Source organism: Bison bison, unplaced genomic scaffold, assembly GCF_000754665.1.
Source record: "Bison bison bison isolate TAMUID 2011002044 unplaced genomic scaffold, Bison_UMD1.0 scf7180017864105, whole genome shotgun sequence".
Taxonomy (NCBI): domain Eukaryota; kingdom Metazoa; phylum Chordata; class Mammalia; order Artiodactyla; family Bovidae; genus Bison; species Bison bison.
In genome coordinates, this window is record NW_011494677.1 from 350,636 (window position 1) to 358,120 (window position 7,485).

Consider the following 7,485-nt stretch of genomic DNA (forward strand, 5'->3'; position numbering starts at 1 on the left):
AGACAGGATGTGAGAGTTGGACTGTGAAGAAAGCTGAGCGCTGAAGAACTGATGCTTTTGAACTGTGATGTTGGAGAAGACTCTTGAGAGTCCCTTGGACTGCAAGGAGATCCAACCAGTCCATCCTAAAGGAGATCAGTACTGGGTGTTCATTGAAAGGACTGATGTTGAAGCTCCAATAGTTCGGCCACCTGGTGCAAAGAACTGACTCATTTGAAAAGACCCTGATGCTGGGAAGGATTGAAGGCAGGAGGAGAAGGGCATGACAGAGGACAAGATGGTTGGATGGCATCACCAACTTGATGAGCATAAGTTTGAGCAAGCTCCAGGAGTTGGTGATGGACAGGGAAGCCTGGCATGCTGCGTCCATGGGGCTGCAAAGAGTCGGACACAACTGAGCGACTGAACTGAATTGAAATGCTCAGCAGACATGAAGCACTGATAAACACTAGGCATTATTATCACTTTTCAGAAAAGCCTTGTAAAGTAGGTCACAACCCAATTTTATATGTAAAGAAAATATCACAGAAAGGACTTAGTGCTCAGTCGTTTCAGTTGTGTCCAACTCTTTCCAACCCTGTGGACTGTAGCCCGCCAGGCTCCTCTGTCCACGGGATTCTCCAAGCAAGAAAACTGGAGTGGGTTGCCATGCCCTTCTCCAGGGGATCTTCCCGACCCAGGTATCAAACCCATGTCTCCAGCATCTCCTGCAATACAGATGGATTCTTTACCACAGAGCCACCAGGGAAGTCCAGAAAGGACTTAAGCTCCAGTACAAATACTTGGATAAACTCTGCTGGGAATTCAGGTGCAGAGAGCAGCCCCCAGAGGCCTCAGCCCCAGCCTCACTTCCTTCACTTCACTATTCCCCAGAAGCCATTTGCCATTGGAAGAGTGAGGGAGCAGAAGAACATCCATCTGCAAACACCTCCCTTGATTGCAGAACAGGGTCCAGCCATTTGAGACGAGCCGCGGCCTGGGCCTCCCCAATCCTGGCTTCCTCCTGTCTGATTAGCCGAACTAAAAGCCCTGTTCTCTTCCCCACGAGGATAAGCGCCCTCCAACAGGCAGGCACGTCCCAGCTGAGAGCTCAGCCTACTGCACAAGTGGGATGCAACACCCAGGGGTCAGAAAACCCCACGCGACTGTCAGACCCTCGGGGACAGACGCCACTCACCCCTGGTCCCTCTTGAATAGACACAGGGAACAGACCTGTGGACACAGTGGGGGAAGGAGAGGGTGGGATGAATTGAGAGAATGGCATTGGCTCCAACAAAGCAAAATTCACCCTGACCCAAGCCCCGCCATGGCCCCGAGCCTATGACTAAGCTCAGAGGAGAGATGGCTGGCTTCAGGCCATGCCCTGCAGACCCTGGGTCAGCCTGTGAGCCGAGATGCCACACCCGCAGGCCTCCGGGCCAGGAGGGAAGTCCCACAGGCAGAGAAACGCATTCCCAAAAGGTGAGGCGGATTCTAAGGATGTTGATGATGCCGTGATGGACTCTCTAAGGGGCCTTGCGGAGCTGAGAGGCTGTCCCAAGGGAAAAAAATACTCTGCTCACACACCAAGATGCCAGGGAAGAGCGAATCCCAGATTCTAGGTAAGGTCAGGCAGAAACTGGGATGTGGGGCAGACGATTCAGGCAGGAGGCAGACAGGTCAGAGATCTGGTGGTAACTCGGTAAGTAATGATGGGGTACAAAAAATATAGTGGGCAGGGAAACAGGACAAAGATGAAGCAGCACAGCTAGAAAGAGAGTAAAAGAAGAGATGAGAAAAGGATAAAAAGTGGAAAGAAGAGGTTTTAGAAGATGACAGAGAAGGAAATAGCAGCACAGTGGCAGAGGGACCCCAAGAGTGGGGGTGGGGGAGATACCCCCTTCCCCGCACACACTGCATCACGTGGTCTGAGGTCCCTGTGGGCAGCTTCCCAAACTAAGCCTCCATCCCAGCCCTAGTCTCACACTGGCCCGGCAGTGGGTTCAGGAAAGGGAGATGAGATGGGCTTTTTAAGCCAACGGTTAGGAACGAATGCCACAAGAGGGACTTCAAGTCTCGCAGACGCCAGGTCAAATGGGGAGAGAGAGGTCAGAGGCTGGTTGGAGAGGAAGTGGATGGATCCCTGAGAAAGGATGCAGCTTCCCCCAGGGAATCAGGGGAACTCAGGAGTCCCGGGCAGAAAGGCTGGGTCAGCCCTGCAGTGAGTGTACACCCATCCCCCAGGAAAGCTCAGCAAATTCCATGATGCCAGCCTGGCCACAGCGACAGACATTCCGGGGGCTTCGGGGCTGTCACCATTCCTGGGACATCTCTAAGAGGAAGGGTATAAACTGCAGCAGATAACACAGTCGACCATTTCTGGGTGCAGCCAATAAGCTGGTAATACTGGCATCTGTCTTCACGCTTCCTTTCCAATATCCCCTCTTTAGCCAACAGGATTAATCAATGTCTTTTACCCAAGTCAGAGGCCAAAGAAGAAACTCTTTCCACCATCAACATTTGTGAACAGGGGGCTGCCCATTTGCATGGATCCAAGGGTGGGCTTTCCCAGTGGCTCAGTTGGTAAAGAATCTGCATGCAATGCAGGAGACCCAGGTTTGATCCTTAGGTCGGGAAGATCCCCTGGAGAAGGGCATGGCAACCCATTCCAGTATTCTTGCCTGGAGAATCCCCATGGATAGAGGAGCCTGGCAGGCTACAGTCCAAGGGGTCACAGAGTCCAGCATCACCGATTGACTAACTATCACTTTTTTCAAGGGAGGGAGAAGACTTACAGGGATCAAAAGGCAAGATAAGAAAAAGAAGAATTTTGGTTACGTATCTCCTGAGTGTGGTTCTAGCCTGGGGAGGCGGCGGAGGGGAGCGAAAAAAAGCTGCTCAGATGTCCTGAGAAGCAGCTGAGTCACAGAGCTCATCATCCTGTGGGAGGTGGGGGTGGTGGGGACGCAGAATGAGCGGCAGGAGAATAAAGCATCACAGAAATGTGGTTTGATCAACCCACGCAGAAGTGACATGCAGACCTGAGGTCCTGAGCCTGGTCCTCTGGCAGCACATCCTCGTCCCAGCCGCTGCTAAGATTTGGTACAGGGCGCTGGCTGCCCCTGGCTCCAAAGCCCCTCTCCCTACCTCTTCAGCCTGCCTCCATCATCAACCAAGTCTCCAGGGGCTGCTCCCCTTTTTCCCACAGAGGCCCCTCAAAGACAATTCACTCTGCCCCCAGCCCCCCACGCCCCTGGCCCAGCCCCAACCATCTGGCCTGGAGGGAAGAAAGAGCCCGAGGTCCATAAGGGGGCAGGACGCCTTGATGAAAATGCACATACTCTCTCCCCTTCAAAACATCCTCTCCAGCTCTCATGATACTGCACAGGTGTAACAGTCTAGTCTGCCCTGTAAACTTTTCATTTTAACCAAGTTCCCCAAAGTAAAACTCATGAGTAAACGGCGACACTGGGAGATACGTCCCAGAGGCTGCACCCCCACATACACACCGTATCCTGGGACCCTCACCCAGACAATGACTGGTCCGATCTCTTGGGACAACAGGGCAAGTATTCTCGGTGTTGGGTCAGACCACCAGGCAGCATTCACTCAGGCCAGCCCCTCCACCTTCAATACCAAGACCACCTAGCAGGGAGCTCAACACACGGAGGACAAACTGTGTGCAGGAAGGGACCTCGGAACACCCCATTCAGTGCCCTCTCTTTCCAAAGCACGCCAACCTCCCTAGCGTTCTCCGTTTGTAGTGCAAAACTCACAATATAACAATGCTGGCATTAAAAAAAATCACTCCAGCCAATCGTTTACACTTATGCATGCTTTTTTATGCCCCTATCCACATAATCAACCTTCCTAAAACTTTCAATTATATCATAAACATGTTCCATGTTCCTACCCAGTCTTTATAATCAGTGTTTTTAATGGTTGCATAACATCACTGGACTGGACTTACTATAATTTACTTAAACCATGTCTCCATGATTAGACAGTTAGATGATATCCAATTTTTCTAATGCTAAAATTCATGTTTTTATACATTGTGCTTCTTTTGCACTCGGATACCACATAAATTCCAAGTCATAATAAGACTAGATCATAGGTTATGATCTTTTATAACTCTTGACACCCATTACAAAATTGCTTTCTAAAATTATTTCATCTGTTTACACTGCAGCCAGCAACATATTGTTACATTGCTATAATCCTACATACACTGAATGTTCTTATTTTCAACTGTGGCTAGTTTAAATATATCATGACGCCCAGGGAGGCAGAACATTTTCTCATGTTCGCTTCCTGCTTCATCTTCTTTCCTAGACTTTGTTTAATGCAAATCAAAATTATGTGTGCACACAATCAATTTCTCTTCCTCTCTCTCCCTTTCACACAGACACACACACACACACACACACACGTCAAACAAAACCAAAACATGGCTTCACATAATCCAAGTAAGAAAATAGTGGTTCATAATGAAAAGTAAAAGAGGCAAGTTTTACATGATCTAGATGTCTTGTAAGTTCCCAAGTATGTGCTGCAGGTGAAAATATGTTAAATATTTAATTCATGATAAAAGTGAAACTTTAGAAAGAAAGGGACTTTGCATGGAGTTTGCCTACTGATCAGCAGCAGAAAATGAGTTAAATGCCAACCTGGCCTAACCCGAGATTCCTGGCCAACACTTGCCCACTGATGAGATAAAGGTCAGGAGAAGCAGTTAACGGCTGCCCACCTTCCAATGAGATGAGCGAATCGGGCAACACCCCTGTCCCAAACATCGCTCCACTGCTCCTTCCAGGGCACTGGGCTCCTTCACAGGAGGAGAGTCAAGCCAATAAAATCGTCCCCTAGGAACTGAGGCAACTGACATCTTTATCAGGCTCATTAATATATAACAGATAACTGGGACTTCCCTGGTGGTCCAGACTCCACACTCCCAATGCAGGAGTGCTGGGTTCGATCCCTAATCAGGAAACCAGAGGACAGGCGCTGCAACTAGGGCCTGGCATGGCCAAATACATAAATATTTTTTAATTAAAAAAAATATATAATAGATCACTGGGACCAAGACCCCAAGAGAGTAAAACATGTCCCAGCAGAAGACTGATGCACCAGAGTGGGGAAGAAAAGTAAGAAGGCTGAAGCCGGAAACATATGACATCTACTTGAAGACACTGCCTAGAATTTTTACATACCCGGGACAGGAGTGGCAACCTTTCTGGAAAGAAACTTGGCAATATGAAACAAGAGAGCTAAAAACGCTCAGTTTATACCCTCTGACCCAATAATTCTACTTCCAGCATTCCATCCAAGTAAATAAACAAAGATGCAAATACAGATTAAAATAAAAAGATAGCAACTGCAACTGAATTTATAATGACAAAAAGTTGGAAATACCCTGAATGTTCCAATGATTAAGGAATAAGAAGTGACAGGATATTCACATAAGGAAATGCTGCACAATCTTTAAAAAACTATGTTTTCACATAATTTTAAATAAATAAGGGAAAAACCCACCATAAGTTTTAAGATACAATATCACAATTTAGAATATGAACCCAAGGCCTCTAAATATTGTTTTTATATTTCTGTGTTTGGATAGAAAAAGACTGACATCCAGACACTAAAATATTAGCAGCTATTATCCACAGGTCATGGGCAAATTCTATCTACATTTGTATGTTTTTCATATTTTCCAAATTTTTCTACAGGAAATGCATGTTACTTTATTTAGCAGGGAGGAAAGCTATTTAACTCCACACATACCCCCATCCCCAGCATAGAAGTTTTGAAGCTGAGAAAAAATTTCCCAATTCTCCAGAGTCCATAAAGAAGCAAAACCGTGCTTAAATTATAGCTCTCTTGGGACTTCTTGGTGTTTCAGAGTCTTAAATCTAATGAAGCCCTATTCTACCCATCACAACTGCTTAAAAGCTTGGTACCTACCCAGAGGGCTTTGGCGCCCTCCAACCTAGTTGGGTTTCTTACTTCCTATTGCAACCTCCTCTAAGAGAGGCTCTTTCTTTCCCTTGTGGGTTTGGTTCTTTGCTCTCTGGTCTTCATAAAAGGAGCCCCTGTGCTGGGGGGTCAGCTGAAGATTCACAGCCAAGTCAGTGCCTTGCTCCTGCTGGCTGCTACACCCTCTGCGATACAGCCCGCCAAGTGCTCTGGGGAAGGGAAGCAGGGACCCCCAACAAAGACCCCCTCCAGTGGAATTTTCCTTCTTGAAATCTGGGAGATGGGAATGACGTGTTTAAATTAAATGTCTAGACAAATGAATGAAAAGATGGATAAACAGAGTTTTTTAAAGAAAAGCTAAAGAGCTATTAAGTCATGAAAGCTCTGGCTTACTGTACTGGATGTCTTATTTTTAAGATCACGAATTTGGGTTTGAAGATACAGGAAAAAAAAAAAAGAGGGAAATAAGGGAAACTCATCTGCCTGATTGGTCTGATACTTCTGAGATAAATACAAAAGACAGAAGTGATAACAGAGATAAAGCCTTAAACGGTACTGGTCCCAGGATGAAATAATCCACTATAATCTCCTGCAGTTCAGAACTGAAAGAAAAAAAATACATTCATCCATCTGTACATTTGGAGATTTTTTCTTTCACGTGACTTGGTGTTAGCAGGACAGAGAATTCCAAGGATTCTCCTTCAGAAAAAAAGTCATGAAGGTGTTTCTTGACATGGAGGGGTAGGGCATGCAGTGAATATGTGCTGTCTTGTCACCCTCCAGGGTGGAAGCTGGGGACAGCAGCATCAGTGGTGAGCGAGAGGGACACCGCAGGAAATTGCTAAACTTCTACAGGAGAAAGTGAATCAGGAAATGACATCAGAGGTCTCAGCAAGGGCTGTAATGAGCAGACAGGAACTGGGGTGTGGAGTTAGAAAACGCTGGGCCAGGCAATCAGAGAGGTCGCCTGTGTTTCAATTCTCCAGCCTGCATCAGGGTGCATTGTGGAGGGCCCAGCAACACTCAGGGGCCCAGTAAAAACACAATAACAGCAATAATAACAACACAAGCAACATCTATTTGGCAACCCAGCCCTGAGACTGGGCCAAAGATTCCAACTTTGAAAGTGTGGGAACATCTATTTCCTATGGCTATAATATCACTGCATTCTGAAACTGTCATAAGAGCACATTCCAAATAGTCTGAGGCTGGAGAATAATGTGCAAGAGAAGGGAATGTCCTGAGAACACGTTCCCAGCGGAAGAACAGGCTGAGGAATGCAGACATCCACAGGAATGGGGAGGGGAGGAAAAGGTGCCCAGTCCCCAGTGGACCCGAGAACCCTGAATGGAGGCAAGAAACACTTGAGGAAAGTTTTCAGTGGGGGAAAAATTCTGGGGGAAACGCAGAAATGACTGAATACTGATACTGAAAATAACAAAATATTTTACATACTCATGATCTCTCTGAACAACAGCCTCATCTCTGTTCAGAGAAAAAGTGGTTGCTGGATGGAGCTGGCAGGAAGCA

The 7,485-nt window shown here is 46.9% G+C and overlaps 1 protein-coding gene across 1 annotated transcript in view; it reads right to left on the reverse strand.

Annotated features, from left to right (window-relative positions):
* PLEKHA2 (pleckstrin homology domain containing, family A (phosphoinositide binding specific) member 2) overlaps positions 1 to 7,485 on the reverse strand; it is an 82,221-nt gene that overhangs the window by 51,806 nt on the left and 22,930 nt on the right. The window lies entirely within an intron of this gene.